This window comes from Phascolarctos cinereus, unplaced genomic scaffold (assembly GCF_003287225.1).
Source record: "Phascolarctos cinereus isolate Bilbo 61053 unplaced genomic scaffold, phaCin_HiC Scaffold_3;HRSCAF=262, whole genome shotgun sequence".
Classification (NCBI taxonomy): domain Eukaryota; kingdom Metazoa; phylum Chordata; class Mammalia; order Diprotodontia; family Phascolarctidae; genus Phascolarctos; species Phascolarctos cinereus.
Genome location: NW_027555736.1, coordinates 77,716,444 through 77,740,352, shown reverse-complemented (window position 1 = coordinate 77,740,352; position 23,909 = coordinate 77,716,444). Strand labels below are relative to the sequence as shown.

General features: G+C 37.0%; 1 pseudogene across 1 annotated transcript in view; it reads left to right on the top strand.

Annotated features, from left to right (window-relative positions):
- Window positions 1–23,909, top strand: part of LOC144456389 (cytochrome P450 2C55-like) — a 59,329-nt pseudogene that overhangs the window by 6,641 nt on the left and 28,779 nt on the right. The window contains exons 3-7 of the transcript XR_013485504.1: window positions 1,500–1,662; window positions 3,137–3,286; window positions 9,431–9,591; window positions 9,912–10,088; window positions 23,724–23,865. The product of XR_013485504.1 is annotated as a cytochrome P450 2C55-like (transcript). The remainder of the gene's footprint in view (window positions 1–1,499; window positions 1,663–3,136; window positions 3,287–9,430; window positions 9,592–9,911; window positions 10,089–23,723; window positions 23,866–23,909) is intronic.

Genomic DNA, 23,909 nt, shown 5'->3' with positions numbered 1-23,909 from the left:
CAACTCTTTGTGACCCCTTTTGGGATTTTCTTGGAGAAATACTGGAGTAGTTTGCCATTCCTTCTCCAACTCATTTTACTGATGAGGATACTGAGGTAAAAAAAAAGGTTAAATGACTTGCCTGAGGTCACACACCTAGCAATTGTCTAAGGCTGTATTTGAATTCAAGTCTTCCTGGCTCCAGGCCTGGGACCCTATCTACTATGCCACCTAGCTTCCCCAAGCAGAATGAGGAGTGGCCAAATAGGTAGGAGAAGAACCAGGAAAGAATGGTGTCCTGAAAACCTAGAGAAAAGAGAATATCAAGGAGGATAGCATGATTGACAATGTCAAAGGCTGTGGATAGATTGAGAAGAATGAGGATTGAGAAAAGGCCACTGGTTTTGGCAATTAAGAGAACATTAATAACTTTGGAGAGAGCCATCACCATCATATGCAAAAAGAGAGTATTTCATGAGTTTGATTGTTCCTCATTGCTGGGGGAAAAGAAAGGGTTCTGCAAACATTCAGGGATCAGAGTGGAGATGTTTTCCCTGCACAAGGCTCCACAGGAGCACTGGCACAGTCTCTGTGTGCAGCCTCTATGCTTGTGTATAATCCTAAGTGTGCCTGGCTGAAAGCAAGCCTGGGCTCAGGGACACCAGTAAGTTCTGAACTCTTGAGTATCCCTAGATCAAGATCTAGACCCTGTAACTCTCAAAGCCTTTGAGAGGCAGCCTTGGGTAATAGGAAGAGCATTGGACACAGAATTAGAAAGGCCTGGGTTCAAGTCCAGGCTCTTACACATACTAGCCTTGTGTCCTTGGGAAGTGATTTCATCTCTCTGAGCCTTTGTAGTTTCTTGATGTGTAAGAGGAAAATTGTGCATTAGGGTCCTATCTGCCTCATAAGGTTGTGTGTGAAGATCAAATGAAGTTAACACAAATGAAAGTGCTTTATAGCCATGTTATATAATCATTATGACCTGGTAAACCTTCAAACTGCTCTTTGAGCTTCCACATGTCCAACATTAGATGAATGGATTGTATGATCTCTAAAGTCCCTTCTGGCTCCAACTCTAATGATATTATTGTATTGGTTTGTGGAGTTTCCAGTGGGGAAAGAGGCCTGGATAGCCCTGCCTCCCCTGGTTCAGGATTTCACTAATGGCATTCTCTCTTTTCCTCAGCTCAGGTGTTCTCAAAGATTCAGAAAAGAAAAAAAAACCCAAAGAAACCAAACTCCTTCCTTTCACAGGAAGGATAAAATCTTGATGTCTTTCATTGACCATCCTACTGGCTGCTACCCCACAGAAGGGAATGGGATTTTGTGGTTTAGGCCCATCTGGGTCCCGGGTCAGATGTGTATTTTGCTTGGATCCTTGCTGTTATATCCAAAACATCAAAAATGTTTTGAAGGGGCTTCTAATCGATTGAAAACTTCTCCAATGAGATCATCAGTGGTAAACTAAGCTGCCAACTTGGCAGTAACTGTCAATGTGTCTGTGTCTCTTCCCACAGCTGGTGAAAAGCTATGGTCCAGTGTTTACTCTGTACATTGGTTCTGAGCCTGTTGTTGTATTATATGGGTACGAGGCAATGAAAAAAGCTCTGATTGATCATGGAGAAGAATTTGCTGCCAGAGGAAGTCTCTCAATTATTGATGCTGTTAGTAAACTATTGGGTATGTTTCCTCTTGGTGTAGAACAGGGAAACTGGATAAAACAGAATGGGGGAAAAATGGGTAGAAATATACAATTCCAACCAAATACCCATACTGGGGAGGATAGGGTGGTGTAAAGAGTATCTTTCAATATCTACCTCTTATCTAAGTAATTTCCAGTTGAAGTAGAGGGGAAAAGATAGAGGGAAAGATAAAAAGAACAAAAGGGGTGAGATGAGAGGGAAATGGTGGCCATGGACAATACAGAAGGAAGAAGGAAGGCAGAGACCCAGAGGAAAAGAAGATAAACTTTCTCACCCACCAAGGTCATGTATTTTGATACAACCTTCTACCCCTCAGTCATCATTGTCATTCTCAAAGGTCCATTCATCCATTTCATCCTCTAGTTTGTTAGAATTTTTTTTTTGTCCAGGGGCCCAATGGTCTATAGCCTCATTCACACACTGGTTTTTCTTTACTGGAAACTCACCCTAAACTTGTGTATCTTACTGTTGATAATCTTGATATTGACCTGGCAATCTGACCAGTGTGTTCTCCTTCATCTCTTTCCTAAATATACTATGAAAAACATTTTTAAATGCATTACTGAAATCCAGGAATTTCCTGGAGCTACTACCCTAGTGACCACATTAAAGAAGAAAGTGATTAGAACCAGCAAGATATCCATTCTGACCCTTAGGTACCACCTGTTCCAAGTTCCTATAAACCAATCTCTTTCAAAGAGTACTAAGAGGGTGGATGCTTCAGACAAGGCCCCTTGTTTATAGGACATTATGATTTGTGCCTTATCATGGGAAGTTTCTCTTTCTCTCTCCAGATACATACAATTGTATTTTGTATTTTAATTGTAGAGGGTAGGAGTGGCCAACAGATATCAAAGAAGGCACCTCTGTTTATGGTGACTTGCCAGAATATACTTTTAGTAACTCATAAAAATATTAAGAACAGTTGTCTAGTCTGGTCTTTTCATAGAGTAGAGAGCCTAGAACTTCAACTTTCCTCCAAAGGCATCTTAGTTCCTGGACCAAAAGATGCAGAGATATGTACATAAAGTTAATTTATTCCACAGTCATTTGGAATCTCAAAAAATACATTCAGCCTGGCCTCCAGATTTATGGCTACTTCTTTACAATAAGGGGATTGTGGGTACCTGACCATCTGATGTATTTGTGATTATGGTGGGTGAGGGGGGACTGGAGTTTGAGATGGAAGAGACAGCAGTGCTGATAGAGGAGAAAGAAAACTGAGAACCACCACACCTGTGCCCATCTCCCCCACACAGGAGTTGGGGTGGCTAAGAATCCTTGTGCCTGGACTCTTTGGGATAAGAGACACAAAAGAACTTCTACGTCTGAGGCTGTTCACTTCCACGGCTATTGGAGTGTCAGTCCCATTCTCTCCCCCACTTCTCTTCCTGCTGGAAATCAAGACATGGAGGAATTCCCTGTTCTTCTTTCTCTGATCCTCCCCATAGGATTAGTTTTCAGCAATGGAGAGAAGTGGAAGCAAATGCGACACTTCTCCCTCGCGACTCTGAAGAATTTGGGGATGGGGAAGAGGAGCATTGAGGAGCGAGTCCAAGAAGAGGCAAAGTTCCTGGTGGAAGAATTTAAAAAAGCAAATGGTTGGTGCTTATTTATTTAATTTATTTATTAAATTCACTTATCTTATATTTACTTCTTTAAGATTTTATTTATTTATTATGTTATTTACCCCATTAGTCTTAGAAAAAATTGCAAATTCTCTCATTAAAGTTGTTAGTTCTTAGAATAAAGCAGTTTCAAGAAATGTGTTGTAGTCACCAACTACATGGGATGTGTTTGATCTTTCAGTCTTGTTCTGGTACAAGACTATAAAACCCCGTGATCATTCCTGGAAGCCCTGAAGGCTAGAAACTACTGAGAGAAAAAAGACAGGGGACATCGTGTAGCAGTCCTGATGGGTTTACACTGGGCTTGTGGGGAAGGCAGTGATGGAAAGAAGACTGAGCCAACAGTCAAAAGCCTGGGGTGTTATTCCCAGCTCTGTGACAACTGCCCCCTTTTCCACCTCTGGTCACCATCACTCCAGAAACAGGAGGGGCACATATTCACAAGACTTGGGTACATTTTATCTTCATTTCATGGTTTTCCATGGTCAAATGATTCATCACTCAGTAGCCACCCTCCAGATGAGTCTCTTTGTACTTAACTGTCTGGAGAAGAGAACCTGTCAAGAGTTTTGTCTTTGGAACATAGCCATCTTTGGAGCACAGTCTTGTAGAACTCAGACTCACTCTTTTTACAGATGAGGAAACTGAGGCATGGGGAGTTAAATGCAGTGAGGTCTTCCTGACTCCACATCCAGTAATCTGTGCACTTCCTTGCCTAGCTTTCTCTATTTTGTGCTTAGGAACAAACTACCTTCTTGTATCCTAAGACCAGGATGGTCACTAAAAGCTTACAAGGATCATCACACTGATAGAGAACAGGAAACTATACAGGGTCTACATGCTGTATTTCCAAGAACAGTGAGATAGGATGGCCTACTCTAGGAAGATGATCCCAGAGAAGAGGTTTGATGGAAAGGTTACAGCTGGAATCCTGAACCTGGACATTGTCATAATCTTTTCCAGCTATGACACAGTGCAGGACAGGATAGGTCTGAGCAAGATCTGGCAGGGGACATTTTAGGAGACCACGAACAGCTTTGTTTTACTCCTCCAGTTATTCTAATGGAAGCTGAGGAGGGCAAAGGTCTGTGTGCTTACCTCCTCCATCTCCCACTCTAATCTAAGAGGTTCAGTAGAAGGGTGTTCTTCCTTCTTCTTTAGAAGCTAGGTGGCACAGGGAATAGAGCTCAATGCTTGAAGTCAGGAAGACCTGAGTTTAAATCCACCCTCAGATCCTTATCAGTTCTGAGGCCCATAGCAAATCATTTAATAACAACATCTTCCTCCCAGGGTTGTTGTGAGGAGCAAATGAAATAGTAACTGTAAGGTAAGTGCTATATAAATATTAACTATTATTGTTCTAAGGATTCCTAAATCTGTGAAGCTATAGGATGTCAGAGGAGTACATAAACTGGTACACAAGCCAATGCCACAATTTCTTAGTTATGGCTGTTTTTAAAAAATGTAAAATGCAAAATTAGCATAAGTGTGAACATGTGGCAGAGGATGGCAGGTGGGAGGTAATAGAGTACTCTCATAGTTTGGTCATAATCTAGTTTTGCATACTCTTCTACACCAGAATATTTTACTAGGAATAGCTTCCTACTGAAAAACAAACAAACAAATCAATACAGTAGAGCAATATCAGCATGCGCCTTAGACATGGAACAGGAACACATACACACAAGATCTTTGCAATGGCTGAATAGTCCCAGATTTGTATGGCTTGTAAAGGATGATTGTTTCCTCATGAGAACACTCCTAGCTCTTTAGGAAACTGCCATGAGGTGAAAATGGGGCTGCTTCGGGTACCCCAGAAGATGATCTCAACCTCAGGGTAGTTAGAACAAACCTTTCCACTGTCTCCCCTATTCTTCCCCTTGTTGTTCCAGTGTCAGGAGGCTTCTCTCCTTTCTGAGGTTATCTTTTTTACTTTTCTCCTCTTGTTCAGTCTCTTCCAAGTTGCTGGCTCCTTCCGCATTGCTTACAAATATGCTCCGGTCTCCCACATCCTTAAAAAAAATCTTCACTTGACTATCCTTTCAAGCTATCCTTATTTACCTTTCCCCCTTTATTACTATATTCCTAGAATGAATTATCTAAAATAAATTCATCGCCTTTCTGTCACATTTTAATCACTTGCAAATCTCAGTCTTGACCTTAGTATTTTATTGATTTACTCTGTTGATGTTACCAACAATCTTTTCTTTGCTAAATCTTTGGCTTTGTCTAAATTCTCATTTTCTAATGACCTTTGTACAGCTATTAATCCTGCTGGCCATCCCTTCCTGTTATGGGCTCTGTCCTGCTCTGACTTCTATGTCATTATACACTCCAGGTTCTAATTAACTAATCTCAGTGGATTGGTTCACTGGATCACCCTATAGCCAGCTCTCTAGGGATGTTTGTGTTGTGTGTGTGTGTGTGTGTGTGTGTGTGTGTGTGTGTGTGTATGTGAAGGTATTTTCTTCTCTTTCCATTTTCTCTCTCTTGGGTATATCATGTGAACCCATGGATACTAAGCACAAATATTTTCCAAATCTATGCTTCTAGCTTTTATCTCTCCTCAGTTTTAGTCCTGAATCACCAGTTGCCTATAGGAAGTCTATCTGGATGTTCTGTTTTCATCTCAAATTTAAAATGTCTGAAACTTAATTTATTATTTTTATCTTTCAATATGTTCCTCCTCCAAACCTCCCTCTTTTTGCTGATGACACCAGTGGCTTCCAAATCATAATTTAATTTCCTTCACTCTTGCCTCATGTCCAATAAGTTGCCAAGTCCTGTTCATTCTACTCTACAACATTATTGGCCTATGTAACTTTTTCTTCAGTTACCTGATTTCCAGTCTAATTCAGATTCTCATCACCAGAACCCCTACCTACCATGCATTGTTTCTCAATGGTCTCTCTGCCCTTATTGCCCCACTCTAATAGATTGTTTGCATACCTGCTGTTAGTATAACTGATTTGTCCATGTCACTGTTTTGTTCAAAGTTCCAGTGTGTCCCTGTTATCATAACCTGGCTCCAGCCTAACTTTCTGTCTCATTTCAAATCATTGCCCTTAGTGCCCTCTGCACTACAATGAGTAGTACCAAATTAGACTACTCATTCCCTGAATACATCTCCTTTCAACACAAACTATTCAACATTTTTATCAATGAGTTGAATAAAGGCAGAGATGAAATGCTTGTCAAATTTACAGATGATCTACGTCCAGAAGGGACAGCTAATTTGTTGGGTAACTGAAGGATGTTACCATCACTTCTGGATTCCCCTAAGTTCCTAAGACAGTAGTTTTTTTTTGTTTTAGTTTGTTTTTCTTTGTTTCTTTGTTTTTTTTTTTAAATTATTTAGTATTTTATTTTCCCTAGTTACATGTGAAAACAATTTTTAGAATTCATTTTTAAAATTTGGAGTTGTGAGTTCTCTCCCTTCTTCCGTCTCCACCACCCTTCATTGAGAAGGTAAGCAACTCGATACAGGTTATACATGTGTAGTCATGGAAAACATGTCTATAATAGCTATGTTGTAAAAGATAACATAGGCCAAAAAAATCCTCAAGAAAAATAAAGTAAAAAAGTATGCCTCGTTCTGCATTCAGACACGATCAGTTCTTTCTCTGGGAATTAATAGCATTTTTTATTATAATTTTTCAGAGTTGTCTTGGATCATTGTAATGCTGAAGATAGCTAGGTCATTCACAGCAGATCATCTTACAATATTGCTGTTACTTTGTACCCAGTACATTTCACTTCGTATCAGCCCATGCAAGATTTTCCAGGTTTTTCTGAGAGCATCCTGATCACCATTTTTTATAGTACAATAATATTCCATCATAATACATAATAGCATAATAACCACAATTTGTTCAACTGTTTCCCAATTGATGGGCATCCTCTCAATTTCCAATTCTTTGACGCTAGAAATGAGCTACTATAAATATTTTTGTACATATAATTTCTTTTCCTTTTTCTTTTTTTCTTATCTCTTTTGGGATACAGACCTACTAGCTGTATTGCTGGGTCAAAGGATTTGCATGGTTTTATAGACCTTTGGACATAGTTCCAAATTGCTCTACAGAATAGTTGAATCAGTTCACCACTCCACTAACAATGAATTAATGTCTCATTTTTCCCATATCCCCTCCAATATTTCTCATTTACCTTTTCTGTCCTATAAGCCAAACTAATAGGTATGTGGTAGTACCTTAGAATTGTTTTAATTTGCATTTCTCTAATGCTTTGATTACTTTATCTGAAAACTGATCCTATCTTTTGATCATTTATCAATTGGGGAATGGCTTATTTTTGTAAATTTAACTCAGTGCTCTATATGTTTGAGAAATGAAGCCTTTATGAGAGAAACTGACTTCACAATTTTTTTTTCACAATCACTGTTGCTAACTGTATTTCCCTCCATTCTATTCCTCCCCCACCCAGTTTGCTCCATTCTCTCTCTCCTTTCACCTGTCACTTCTCAAAAGTGTTTTACATAGTGTTTTTAGATATTTAGTGAGTACTCGTTATCAGGGTATTGTGGGGGGCAGGTGGGTTTGAAAGTAGGTGCTAAGTCTACTGTTCTTTCTAGATGAAGCCTTTTCTGATCCCCCGTACTTCTACTGCCCTCCCTCTGAGATGACCTCTTCATATAATTTCTTGCTACATAGTTGTTTGCATGCTGTGAGCTCCTTGAGAACAGGGACTATCTTTTGCCCTCTTCATGTCTTTGGTGCTAGCTCAGTGCCTAACACATAATCATTGTCAAATAAATTGTTATTGACCGCCCATTTGATTTAAATGAATCAAAAGTCTATTGCAATAGTTCAGAGCAAGTAATGAAAGCCTGCTCCTAAGTGGTGCCAATGTCAGAGGAGAGAAGGGGTGTATGCAAGAGATGCTGGGAAGGTAAAATTGACAGGCTTTGGCAACATATTAGATGTGGGGAGTGTGAAAGAGTAAGGAGTTGAGGATGATGCTTAAGTTGTGAGACTAAGTCACTGGAATACTAGTAGTACCCTTAATAGTAATAGGGAAGCTAGCAAGAGGAGAGGATTTGGGGGGTGGTATGTAAGAGACACAGTGAAGAAATAATAACACTTAGAAATGGAGTAGATGTTGGAGTGATGGTGAGAGAAGAGTGCTAGAGGTGTTGAGCATTGGTAACTCTGTGAATGGTAATCCCATTCATAGAAATGGGGAAGTCTCAACATGAAGACTGGTTTGGAGAGGAGATGATGGAAATAGATTTTTTTTCTTGAAAAAAGATTGAACCTCATAGATAGGGGAGAAAGTGCAAAGGCCACTCAGTGGGCTGAACCCACTACTTATTTGCAGGAGAGCTTTGACCTGTTCCATTTCCTATCTGGATTGGTTCACTCTCTCTAAGCAAAATGGTCATTCCTCTCCTTGCTCCTTCCTGAAGACTCGCAATATTATTTCTGAACCCAACTGACTTAGCTCACTATTGATTCTCACTATGGAACTTCCAAGCTCAAGAAACTTTCCAGTTTCAGACTTCCTGGTATCCGGGATTACAGGTGTGGGCTGCCACACTTAGGGGGAACAGATTTTGACAAGGCAAGTAGTATGGTATGGTAGAAAGAACACCAACTTTGGAGTCCATGCTTTGGACTTTGCTAGGCAGACTTTGCCAGCCAGAACACAAAATTTGGAGTTGAATTTCACCTCTTTCACCAGCTGTGGGACCATGTTTCTTAGCTATAAAATAGGGATTTGATATTTGCACTGAGTTGTAAGAAACAAATCGGATAAAGGCTACACCACCACCACCACTACTACTATGGACTATTACTACTCCCCACTTGATGACGTCTACTACTGCTATTGGTGTTGCTGCTGCTGCTACTACTCCAACTACAAAGACCACTGCGATGACTATGATTACTACCACTAAAGCAAAGTATTTTTATTATAAGTTAAACAGTACCACAAAGTATCAATTTATAAGCTTGCTAAAGCTGTCTGGGGGGACAGAAGGAGAGTCAGGTGCCACTGCCCTTTGAGGCAGGCAAATCTCACCTTGTACTCTCAATGATATTTAATTTAAAATGCAGGTTAAAGCTTCTGTCTCTCTTTCCCCCTCTCATTCTTTAGGACAGCCTTATGATCCCAAATTCATCCTGGAGCGTGCTCCCTTCAATGTCATCTGCTCTGTCATTTTCCATAAATGTTTTCAATACGATGATCAGAAATTTCTACATTTAATGGAGCTTTTAGAGGAAAACAACAAAATCTTGAACTCTGCACGGATACAGGTAAGGCTAGTGTTTTCTCTTCCTGGTGCTCAAGGCATTTTTCTTCATGTGATAGAAATGACTACCAGAAACTAGGCTAGGATTCATCATGCACCCTATTGGGAGGTAAAGCAGTGGGATTCTGGGATGTGTCCATACCTTCTTCCTCCTGGAAAGGAACCACTGAATGTAGGCAGAGCAGGGCATTTGTCCTACAATTGCCCTGTTAACCACTGCTTACTATTCAGGCTTCTCTTACAAGTACAATGTGAATCTTACAGTGACGAATTATCATTTGTATCCATTAAAAAAGAGATTCATAATCTTTTTTGTTTTCTTAGGTTTACAATTTTATCCCATCTCTAGTACATTATCTCCCAGGACCTCATAGGAAATTCCTTAATAACTGTCAAAAGCTGCAGACTTTTATCTTGGAGAGAGTGAAGGAACACCAAGAGACCCTGGACCCCAACAATCCTCGTGACTTTATTGACTACTTCCTGATGAAAATGGAGCAGGTACAATGAGAGAAGCAGGTTGGCAGCTCACTTTTCATGGGTTATTTGGATCCTGTATTGGAAGACATTCTCAGTGACACATGTTTTCATGAATGTAGTAGGTCTCTGAGAAAGCAGGGGAAAGCAGTCAGCTTTTTGGACAGAGTTTCAAATTGCTTTCCAGAGTGGACAGACCAATTCACATCACCTGCTTGCATAGGCCTTAAGTACTGAGACATATAGGAACACAGTGACTCTCAAAGTGTTGCTGTTATTTCCTTTCTGTTGGAGAAGAAAACAGGAATACATAAAGCACATCTGGACAAAGAGTGAATCCAGAGATGAGGCATGGCATCTTGTAGGAGGACTTCCAGCTGATTAGAGAAAATTGTAGTAGAAAGGAATGGGACACCGGACTATGTCTGTGTGATTGGGGAGGGGCATCAGACATTCTAAGGGAACTCTGTCTGCTATAGCTTATTTGCTTTTGGTAATCACGTGGGATAGTGTAAGGTGTTAGTCACTACTGACTTTTTTTCTCTCTTTCCAATGATAAAATTCATTTAAGCAAGGATACATAATTGGAATAAGTATATATGTATGGAAGTAGTGATGGGAACTTCCCAGCAACTGGCTGATGAATGGTTATGTGAAGCATGTGAAGTATGGGGTCTTGTCAATTTTGGGAAGCTGTCCAAAACTTTCCACCTAAGTTTTTATTTCTTGTCCCCAAAGGTAAGCCTGAACACTGGATGTAACTACAGTCATTAGTTGGTTTGGTTGCATGTCTTTGGTTGTGTGGATGATTCTAGAGGGCTTATATGTGCCCATTAAATTCCAAGAAAAATGAATTATATAACAGGGTCACCCAGTATATAACTCCAAGAGTATTTTCATTCATACTTCCTCTACCCATATCTTCATATATGCTTCCTCTACTCACATTCTCTACCCCAAGTACAATACTCATCACATTTTTCCCAGCCTGTTCAATTTTTCCAGTTTCCAAAGCATTTTATTTATTTAATTTTGTCCTTACAACAGCCTTGTGAGGTAGGTGTTATTCTCACCCCCTCATTATTGTTATTTATCTATTTAATTTTAATTTTATTTTTTGAATCCAATTTTATTTTATTTTTATGTCTGAATTTTCTTCTTCTTGCTCTCCTTGTTGAAAAAGCAAGGGAAAAAAAAACAGTTACAAAGAAATATAGTGAAGCAAAAAAAATTCCCATCTTGGCCACGTCCAAAATAAAAAGATAGGTCTCAGTCTATACTTTGAGTCCATCATCTCTCCGTCTGGAGAGGTAGCACATTTGAGACCTCCCAAATCATGGTCTTGTTGATCAGTGTTCCTAAGTCTTTCGAAGTTTTTTGTCTTTACACTATTGTTGTTACTGTATAAATTGTTGCCTGGTTCTACTCATTTCACTTAGCATTATTTTATACAAGTTTTAGTAGATTTCTCTGAAACCATTTCTTTCACAATTTCTTTTTTTTTTTTAACATTCGTCTTCAAAACTTTGAGTTCCAAACTCTTTCCCTTTCTCCTTCGCCACCCCCACTCACTGAGAAGGCAAGCAATTCCATATGGGTTATGTATGTGTAGTCTTGCAAAACATATCCGTAATACTCATGTTGCAAAAGAAAACATAGACAAAAAGAACTCAATAAAAACTGTGGGAAAAAAAACGTTGCTTCCATCTGTGTTTAGACACCATCAGTCCTTTCTTTGGGGATGGATAGCATTTTTCATCCTAAAGTCATTTAAAGTTGTTGTGGATCTTTGTATTGCTGAGAATAGCTAAGTCTTCACAGCTGATCATCTTACAATATTGTTGTTAGTTTTACCCAGTACATTTCATTTTGCATCAATGTTGAGGGCCAGCCTTAAGAACCTGATATGGGTTCAAGATCCAGGACAGAGTTTGACCTTTGCCCAGAGTTTAATTCAAAAGGCTCAATAATTAAGAAGCAGGGCTCTCCAAATCTCTCCCTGCTAGGAGGCTCCTGAGACATTCCTTCCCACTCTTTGAACCTTAGATTTACATATTCACTCCTCTATACAGGGGCCAGGAAAAAGCCTTGGAATTTACAACCCTATCTAGGAACTCTGATAAGGAGGAAATGTATGTTATCACATCCTTAGCAGATGTTTTGGGGAGTGTCTCACTGGGAGGCCTCTTTGAAGTTAGGATGGATGTTCTCTATATATCCTGTACCCTCACATGAATAAACTGAGTCAGTTCCTACTGCTCCACCTGGCCCACATCTCAAGTTTATTTCGTGCCTTTCTGTTCAGTGTACTATCTGGTTGTGGGGAACATTTTGGCGCATTGAACAGTGACAACATTGAAAGTCTGAGAAAACGTGGTTCCCTTGCACTCCAGAGAAAAACCCTTGCTGGCTATTACGCTGGGAAACAAGGTCCTTGGTAGCTGGACACTATGGAATCAAGGTAAAGGGAACGATGGTCATTACAGATTATCCCTTAGCACCAGGCTTAAGTGGGAGATTAGAAATTATAAGAAAAAGATTAGAAGAAAAGTTTAGAAACAGGCTCGGTACTTAGAGCACAAGAAATAGTGTCTCTTTGGAAAGGCCCACATACATACTTTTGGTGTTAAGGGGCACCCTTAAGATCAAAAGTATGGGTCAGGTACAAAGTGGAAAAAGAGATACAGAATATTACCTAAGATTACTGAAGAAAATAGTGAAAGAAAGAGGTTTAGTTATTCCAAACAGTCAGCTACAGGAATTTTTGGAATGTGTAGAAAAATGCTGCCCATGGTTTCCACAAGAAGGAACAATTGATTTAGAGAAATGGGAGGTTGTAGGCACGCAAGTAAGTGAATATTACAGAGAAGAGGGCCCTGGTGCATTCTCGATTGCTACCTTTTTAATGTGGAATGTGTTAAAAATATGTCTTATTCCCCTGGAGAAAGTAATAGTAGCTGAGAAAGTGATTTGGGTAGATAAGAGGGCAGGAACAGATGAGAAAGAAGAAATGCATAAGGCCTTTGAGGAACAGTTGAGCATAGTTGAAGAGGACAGGGAAGATGTGCATTCTGTTAAACAACAAAGAGATGTGCATTCCTCTGAGTAACAGAAAGATGTATATTTACCTTCAGTTAAACAACAGCCTGGGAGAAAATTTAAATGCAAGGGCTTGTTAGAAAAGGCAATACAAAGGGCAGAAAAGAGAGGGGAAGAAGTGCCTGTGGACTTAAAATTAGTTAGGCAAATAAGTTTAAGCATGTAGGATAGAGGAGTATGTATAGAAAGCTTAAGGAAGGTATAATTTATTTGCACAGTGTGATTAGAGGTTTTGAAAATGAAAAGGTTTTGAAACTTTTTGAGAATTGTTAGGAAAAAATTCTCTTTCTTTTTTGCATTCTAAAGCCCTGGCCAAAGCTTTGGGTGTAAAATTGGAAGATTATCAAAGAAAAGTTGTTGGAAAATATTCTCTTCCTTTCTCTCCATTCCAAGCCTGGCCAAGTTGGGGTGTGAGAGACAGAATGAGAATAGTGAAAAGGAGGGTGCGCCCCCTGAGATCATAAAGAAAAGTTTTTTATGTATTTGGAATGCAATCAAAAGATAATTTAACTCATTCAAATTAGTAATATGCTTGTTTCAAGTTTTAAAAATCTAGTATTGTTACAAATTGGTATACTTTTGTATTGTTTTGTGTTATGTCAAACAATTTTTAATAAATTAGATGTCATTAAAATATGAATTAAAAAAGACTGAAAGACAGTGAGAAAGCTGTGTAAAAACCAGCTAAATTATTTTATGAAGTCCAGTTAATCTTGCTTTGTAATGTTTTATAACTATCAATTAGAAAGTCAGGTATTTCCATCTATACCTGTAATTAAAGAACAGCTTATAGTTAAAACAATTTGACTATCACCTATGAAAATTACCAGATTGTTAATTAAGTTATTTGAAGTTACTGTTTTAATGTTAAAACCTAGAATTTTTAATTACTTATGAGTGAAAAAGAGGGGCACAAGGCAATTCCCTCTACTTTGTAAATTTGCCAGAGCTTCTAGAAACTATCTGTTGTGGGCAAGGTCATCTTCCCTGAGGGGAAAAAAAAAGGAACTTGTTAGGATTATGCAGTTTCTAAACAATTAATTTAGCTTGCTGAGAAGCTGCAACTATATGAAATGATTTCTAATAGTTGGCTTTTTTACCAGAACAAGTTTAAATTTGAGAAGAAAGATGTTAAGTGAAATCTCTTATGTATGTGACTCATGGTAAATCATTGTTACTTATTACAACTCCATGGGAGTAAAATTAACTATATCTGGCTTTAAGCCATGATTAGTGAAACTTACTGCTTAAGATAAAAGACTCTTAGGACTATAACTAATTTTGTTTTGAGTTTTAATTTGGGTATACTCATCTGTATTAAATTAGTATTTGAAGTTTTCCTATTATGTTCCTTTAAGAAGAAATGCTTTCTAACATGTGGAAAAATTTTGTTCATAACATTGTTAAACCTGTTGGGCAAAAATATTCCCAGACAAAAATAATTTATTATATGGATGATAAACTTAGCGAACTTTCCTTTTCAATGTGTGACAAGCTGTTCAGTCTCAAAGATTTATAATTACTCCTGATAAGGCACAAAAGAAATCACCCTTTGCTTACTTTAGACATATTGTTTCACAGTCTACAATTAGACCCCCAAAATATTACAAAATAGTCAAGATTTTTAAAAAACTCTTAAAGGTATTAATTAGCTTTAGCCTGCCTAGTATATCACCACTAATCAATTATTTTAAGATGAATTTAAACTAAGTAGAATAATAGATAGCTGAAACTCAATTAATTCCCTTTAATTTGTGGGGGCAAGATATTTTACATCTAAGGGGAGCTGTTATTTTGGGTGAAACAGTGGCTTTTGACAAAAAGGAAGCTTTTTACAGTAAAGCAATTAGTTGAACAAGACTTTTAAAAGGACATATAGAATTCTTTACAAATCCTTGGAATTCACCTGTTTTTGTTATTAAAATGAAGTCAGCAAAATGGAGGATGCTTCATGACCTCTGAGCTATTAATGAAGTCTCCCTTCACCCATTATGAATTCTGTTTCCTAGCCTTTGATAGTTATTGATTTAAAAGACTGCTTTTTTACTATTCCACTGCAAGAAGCTGACAAATGTTGTTTTGCTTTTACAATACCCAGTGTTAATGCAGAACACCCTGCAACCAGGTTTCAATAGAAAGTCCTTCCTCAAGGCATGAAAAACAGCCCTACAATGTGTCAAAATTTTGTTAATAAAGCTATACAACCAATTAGGAAAAAATTTCTCAATGCAAAAATAATACACTATATAGTGACATACTTTGTAGCTGTTCCACTGAAAACTCACACATTTATTTCCTCAGCCTCAATTAGCTTTACAAGAATATGGGCTTATTATAGCCCAAGAAAAAGTTTAAGAAAAATCTCCATTTTCCTACCTAGGTCATATTGTCACTGAAACAACAGTGAAGCACTTAATGATTTTCAAAAACTTTTAGAGGATACTAATTAGTTTTGACCATCCTTCCAAATTACTACAGAACAACTGGTGAATTTCTTTTTAACATTTAGAGGAGATCCTAATCTAAATTCCCCTAGGACATTAACTCCTGAAGCAAAAAAGGAGCTTTATTTAGTCAAACAGAAAAATTCCTGAAGCTCAACTCACCCATATTTTTTTAAATGAAGAGGTACCAGGTGCTATTCTTAGTACTCCAGTGTCCCCTACAATTTTTAACTTACAGGAAATTTGCTTTCCGTTATTAATTAACCTTATAACAAAAGACAAATAGACACTCTTGTTTCCTCTTAGAGAATTGGCAAATTGCTATTACTATTTTTTCTGGTTGTATTGATATTGATAATTACTTACCATTTCTTAAGATATTAACCTTTTTTACTAATTATTCATAGGTATTTCAAAAAGATTGTTAGATTTAACCCCATTCCTTCAGCACCCATGACATTCATCGATGGGTTAAGTACAGGTATAGCAGGATATTATGAGCCTATTAATGTTGTTTCTGATAACAAGTAATCTGTTTATGTCTGTCAAAATATAGAGACTGCAAATTAAAATATATTACTAATACACAATTATATACTGAAAGCAATGCCATTATTGATTCTTAACTACAATGCTGCCACTTAACTTTTATTAAGCTTTTATTGAGCCTTTTATTAACTATATTCTGCCAATACAACAACCTTAACTGTAGAGAAGAAAACATTTTGTGACTATTTTTGAATAAATAAACTCCTACAGTATTAGAAACATAGTATAAAGAATAATGATTATTTTTTAATTAACAGCCTGTTTCAAATGTATCAAGAGGCTTTTCTCCCAAACATATTTGACAATTGGATGTAACTTATATGCCTTCTTTTGAAAAGCTTTCTTATATTCATGTTATAATGGATATTTTTTCTTCTTTCATTTTTGCCACTTTACAAACAAGTGGTACAATTAAATATGTGATCAATCATATTTTACAAGCCTTCACAGTTATGAGTGTACTTAAATGAATCAAAACAGATAATGCTCCTGAGGAGCTTCCATTAGCAAAACATTTTCTATCTTTTATGCTTTTTATAACATTTCTCTGATCACAAACATTTTATACAATTAAAAAGAAAGATATTAAAATTATTCTTTCAAAAAAGGGGGGATCTGAGCTATTACCCCTCATTGATAATTGGTTATTAATTTTTTGACAATTGGCTACTAATTTTTATAATTAGGTATTAATTTTCTAAATATTAACAAAGATGAGTACACTCCAGCCTAAAAACATCCTGAGGCCCGTATCCATTACTGGATCCATTACTAACAAGGGGATGAGGGTGTCCTTATATTTTTTCAGAAAACTTTGATAAACCTGTCCGGATACCGGAGAAAGATATCAGAGCATCATGTATAACAACTCACAGCTTGAATACAGAGTATGAAAATTCAGGGAAAGCACAGAAGGAGCCAATTTACAGTGATGAGTTGCCTTCCCACATGGGGTCCTGTGAAAGCTCCCTCTCGTCGAGTGATAAAAGACTCCTGAACTTGTGTTTTTAGTAACAGTAGCTTTACTTCTGCTCAAGTGTGTAATGTACAGAGTGCTCAGCACTGGACTTATTTTTCCTTTTCCACCCTGGATGCAACCTCTCACATATAGGACAAATTGGGACTGTACATATACTAATAACACCTGTATATTCGGAAGACAAGAAGATCCCTATCTCCAGGATAAAGTCAATGTTACAATTACCCTCAGATCTCTAGCATCCAGGACACCTATATGTTTTTCAAAATTTAGCAACAATATTGAATCCTGTTTTTTCCTTGTTACATCAGTTTTTAATACCAGTTTGTCTTATGGATATGTAACTTTTACTCAATCTAATACTACTTTTGAATAGTATGTTACTTGTGTCAATTGTACTCTCAAACAATGTATTGATAATAATGACTATATTGTACTTTTGGTAGAACAATCATCATTTGCTATTTTCCCTACCAACATTTCATATGGATAGTTCCAGAATTCTGGTGAACATGTTCTTCAAATTATTACTTCCTCCTTAAGTCAATCAAAACGATTTATTGGTCTCCTTATTATTGGTTTAATCATTGTTGCTTCTTTTATTGTATCTACTGCTGTTTCATCTATTATGCTACAATCTGAAATCTAAACTGCATAATTTGTATATGACTTAGCAAAAAAATATATGTTTAGTACTTAATGCACAAGAAGCTATTGATACATTGTATAAAGTCAATTTATTAGAACAATCAGTATTGTATTTAGCAGATAAGTTAGAACCCTTGAAAACAAGGTTGCTATTGCAATGTGATTATAGATATTCATATATTTACACTATCCTGCTACCCTATGATGCTTCAGATCCTAATATCTCATGAGACAAGACAAGTGCCTGCCTACTGGTGGCCTGGCACAATTCTAAATATCACCCAGGAGATTGCAGGCAGTCATTCCCTGGGGGCCAACCCAAAAAAATCTGGCTGTAGAGATCTTAGAGAAATTAAGTGCAATCAATATATTTAAGAATTTACCTGCCTTGTTACTTCATGCATTTTCTTGGGCAGTATTATTCATCATACTATGTTTCATTATCCCCTGCATTGTTACCTTAATTAAATCAAGGATCATAGTGTTGGGAACAGATGTTCACCGCCTCAAGCTGCTTGCTAATTTGAAAAGAGAGGAATTTGTTGAGGGCGGGCCTTAAGAGTCCGATATAGGTTCAAGATCCAGGACAGAGTTTGACCTTTGCCCAGGCTTTAACCCAAAAGGCTCAATAATTAAGAAGCAGGGCTCTCCAAATCTCTCCCTGCTAGGAGGCTCCTGAGACTTTCCTTCCCACTCTTTGAACCTTAGATTTACATATTCACTCCTCTATACAGGGGGCAGGAAAAAGCCTTGGAATTTACAACCCTATCTAGGAACTCTGATAAGGAGGAAATGTATGTTATCACATCCTTAGCAGATGTTTTGGGGAGTGTCTCACTGGGAGGTCTCTTTGAAGTTAGGATGGATGTTCTCTATATATCCTGTACCCTCACATGAATAAACTGAGTCAGTTCCTACTGCTCCACCTGGCCCATGTCTCAAGTTTATTTTGCACCTTTCTGTTTGGTGTACTATCTGGTTGGGGGCAACGCGTCAACCCATGGGTGTCTTTCTAGGTTTTTCTGAAAGCATCCTGCTCATCACTTCTTATAGTACAATAGTATTCCACCATAAGCACATACCACAACTTGTTCAGCCGTCCCTCAATTGATGTGCATCCCCTCAATTTCTAATGCTTTACCCCCAGAAAAGATCTTCTATAAATATTATTTATTTATTTATTATGTATAAATAGTTTTGCATATATAAGTCCTTTTCCTTTTTGTTTTTTTATCTCTTTTGGGATACAGTGCTAGGGTATGCATGGTTTTATAGCCCTTTAGGCATAGTTCCAAATTGCTCTATAAAATAGTTTAATCAATTCACAAGTACATTAAGGTCCCATTTTTCCCACATCCCCTCCAACATTTGCCATTTACCTTTTCTGTCCGATTATCTAATGTAATAGGTATGAGGTAGTAACTCAGAATTATTTTAACTTGCATTTCTCCAATCAATAGTGAGTTACAATATTTTTTCAAATGGCTACAGATAGCTTTAATTACTTTATTTGAAAACTGATTGTATATTTTGATCATTTATCAGTTGTGGAATGGCAGTTCCAATAAGATAGGGGGTGAAAAAAGGAGGTCCATTATCACCACTGTCATTTAGTGTTTTGCTAAAAGTGTTAGCTTTAGCAATAAGAGAAGAAAAAGAAGTTGAAGGAATTAGAATAAGCAAATGGGAAACAAAGCCATCACTCTTTGCAGATAATATGATAGGATCCTTAGATAATCCTAGAGAATCAAGTAAAAAATTACTTGAAATAATAAAACTTTAGCAAAGTTGCATGATATAAAATAAACCCACATAAATCATCGGTATTTCTATATAATACTAACAAAGCCCAACAGCAAGAGATAGAAATTCCATTTCAAGTTACTGTAGACATTATAAAATATTTTGGAGTCTACCTGCCAAAACAAACCCAGAAACTATGTGAACACAGTTAGAAACCACTTTTCACACAAATAATGTCAGATCTAAATAATTGGAAAAATATCAGTTATTCATGGGTAGGCTGAGCTAATGTAATGAAAGTGACACTTTTACCTAAATTAATTTACTTATTCAGTACTATACCAATCAAACTGCCAAAAATTATTTTATAGAGCCAGAAAAAAAAACAATAAAAATATATCCAGAGAAACAAAAAGTCCAGAACATCAAGGGCACTAATGAAATGAAATGCAAGGGAAGGTGACCTAACTGTACCAGATCTTAAATTGTATTATAAAAGCAACAATCATCAAAATTACTTGGTACTGGTTAAGAAATAGAGTGGTGGATCAATGGAATAGGTTAGGTATACAAGACATAACAGTCAACGACTATATTAATTTTCTATGACAAATCCAAAGTTTCCAGTTTGTGGGATAAGAAATCACTGTTTAACAAAAACTACTGAGAATACTGGAAAAATATATGGCAGAAACTGAGAATAGACCAACATCTTACACCCTATACCAAGATAAAGTCAAAACGGGTACAGGATTTAGATACAAAGACTAATATTATAAGCAAACTAGAAGAGTAAGGAATAGTTTACCTTTCAGATCTATGGAGAAGGGAAAATTTTATGACCAAATAAGAGATAGAGAACATTATGAAATGCAAATGGATAATTTTGATTATATTAAATTGAAAAGTTTTTACACAAAGCCAATATACCCCAAATCAGGAGGAAAACAGAAAACTGGGAAAGAATTTTTACAAACACTGTCTGTGATAAGGGCCTTATTTCCAAAATATATAGAAAACTGGGTGAAATTTGTAAGAATACAAGTCATTCCCAAATTGACAAATGGTCAAAGGCTATGAACAGGAAGTTTTCAGAGGAAGAAATCAAAGCTATCTAGAGTCATATGTAAAAATGCTCTAAATCACTATTGATTAGAGAAATGCAAATTAAAAATTCTGAGGTACCACATCACACCTATCAGATTGGCTAACAAGAAAAAATGGGAAAATTGTAAATGTTGGAGAAGATAGGGGAAAATTGGAACACTAATGCATTGTTGGTGGAGTTGTGAAATGATCCAACCATTTTGGAGAGCAATTTGGAATTATGCCCAAAGGGCTATAAAAATGTGCATACCCTTTGACCCAGCAACAGCACTTCTAGGGCTATATCCCAAAGAGGTCATACAAATGGGAAAAGGGCCCACATGTACAAAAATATTTGTAGCAGCTTTTTTTTGTTGTGGGAAAGAATTGGAAATTGAGAGGATGCCCATCAATTGAAGAATGGCTGAACAAGCTGTGGGATATGAACGTAATGGACTAGTATTGTGCTGTAAGAAATGATGAACAGGCTGACTTCAGAAAAACCTGGAAAGACTTATATGATCTGATGCTGAGTGAAGTGAGCAGAACCAAGAGAACATTGTACATAATAACAGCCATGCTGTGCAATGAGTAATACTGATAAACTTAACCCAGGATCCAAGATATCTTCAAAGGCCTCGTGATAGAAAATGCTATCCACATCCAAAGGAAGAACTATGGAGTTTGAATGCATACTATTTGCTATTTTTTTTCTTCTGTTGAGTTTTGTTTCCTCTCTCTGGTGGTTCCTCCTATTGGTTCTAATACTTCCTTACAACATCACTAATGTGAAAATATATTTAATAGGAATGTAAATGTATAGCGTATATCAGATTGTACACCATCTTGGGGAAGGTGGTGAGGAGGAAGGAGGAGAACAAATTTAAGCTCAAAAGCATATGGAAATGATTATTGATAAATCAAAATAAATTAATAAAAAAAATTAAAAAAAAGAAGGTAAGGGAAAATTGGGACACTAATGCATTGTTGGTGGAGCTGCGAACTGATCTAACCATTCTGGACAGTAATTTGGAACTATGCTCAAAGGGATATAACATACCCTTTGACCCAGCAATACCATTTCTAGATCTGTATCCTGAAGAGATCATAAAAATGGGAAAAGGACCTACATGTACAATATTTTTTTTTATAGCAACTCATTTTGTGGTGCCCAAGTAATGGAAATTGAGAGGATGCCCATAAATTGGGGAATGGCTGAATAAGTCTGGTATATGAGTGTAATGGAATATAATTGTGCTGTAAGAAATGATGAGCAGGAAGACTTCAGAGAAACCTTGAATGACTTATATGAACTGATGCTGAGTGAAGCGAGCAGAACCAGAACATTGTACACAGTAACAGCCACATTGTGTGATGATTAACTTTCATAGACTTGACTTTTTTCAGTAATGCAAGGATCCAAGACAACTCCAAAAGACACATAATGGAAAATGCTGTCCACATTCAGAGAAAGAACTGTGGAATCTGCATGTGGATTGAAGCATACTATTTGCTCTCTTTTTTGTTGTTCTTTTGTTTTGCTTTCTTTTTTTGTTTTTCATAGTTCCTCCCCATTGGTTCTAATTCTTCTTTACAACATGATTAATGTAAAAATGTGTTTAATATGAATGTATATGTAGAGCCTATATCAGATTGCATGCCATCTTGGAGAGTGAGAGAGGTGAGGATGGGGGAGAAAATTTAAAACTCAAAAGCTCATGGAAGGTAATGTTAAAACTAAAAATGAATAAATTTTAAAAAAACAAATGACAGCATAAGTAAGAAAATATATCTTTGAATATTTGGCCCATTTTACTCTTTTTCTGACCTTTTGAGGTATCTGTTTGGTCTTCCCATCAATAGGCTTTCTTGATTCAATTGACATTACAATATAACACTGCTTGTGTAGCCTCCTCATAACAACATTCATACCACAATTATACTTGTAAAAGGAAATCATTTTAGGTTTAGAGGAAAAGAAATACAAAATCCCTATCCTGTTAATTTAAGTATTTTTTAACCTATCCCCTACCTTCCATATTCAACCTACCTCCGCTCCCTCAAATAAATCCTCCAGCCTAGTTTCTCAGAACTCACCATGCCATTTCTCTCCCTTAACAAATATTTCTCATCTTCAGGTCCAACTTAAATTTTTCCTGAATTTTGCCTTCCTCAAGATACATACAAGTTGACCTCTTTGTTCTTTGAATTCTTTCTGTAACATAATCTGGCACATAAGCCCAGAAGCATGGTTTCATGAGTGGAAGTCACATATATAATTATTTTGTGAATGGGAGTCTATTTCTCTTACAGGATTATAACCACCTTAAGAGTAGGGAGAATTTCATTTTTTTTTCTGTCCTGCACTTAACAAAGTAAGTACTTGTTGACTTGAATTAAAATGGGTTCTATAGCACCTACCTACTATTTCCATATTCTCATCTTCAGTCTTTGGCATATTTATGCTTTTTTCAATTCTGGTTTTAAGTGAATCATTTTCCTTCATATTAACATCTCAGGAAATAGGAGAAATAGGACTATTTTAAAAAGACTACCTTGTATGGTGGAAAAGGTAGTGAATATGGGAAGCAGCAAAAGCTGGTTTGAACTCTGGGTCCAGCACTCACTATCTTTGAGACATTTGGGAATTTCTTTAGCCTTTATAAAGAGAGACTGGTAAGGTTCCACCTAAAAGTCACAATTTTTATCAGGATTAAGTGAAATAATGTGTGTAGAAGGGCTTTGTACAAAGCCTTATATGTTTTTTCTTTACCTTTTCTTTTTTGGAAGCAAAAGGGATTAAGTGACTTGCCCAGGGTCACATAGCTAGTAAACATCAGAAGGAGATTTGAAATAAAGTACTCTTGATTCCAGGGCCGGGGCTCTATCCACTGTGACACTTAGCTGTGCCTGTTCTTTATTTTTCATTCTGATTTACTAAGTTAATAAATCCTGTTTATTTCACAAAACTCTTCCAAAATTTTTTGAGGGGCATGGAATATCTGCATTGGATACATTTTACATCTCTTTCCAACTTTCTTCATTTTTTGTTCATTTGTGACCTAATCCAATTAAGTTATTTGTAAATTAACTATATCATGTTATCCTTAGGAAAAGGAAAACCAAGAATCTGCATTTACCATGGAAAACTTGGCCCAAACAGTCTCTGACCTATTTATTGTGGGATCAGAGACAACCAGTACCACTCTGAGATATGGACTTCTGCTTCTACTGAAACATCCTGAAGTAGCAGGTATACTGATCCACAAAAATGATAATGAAACTCAGAAGGAAAGT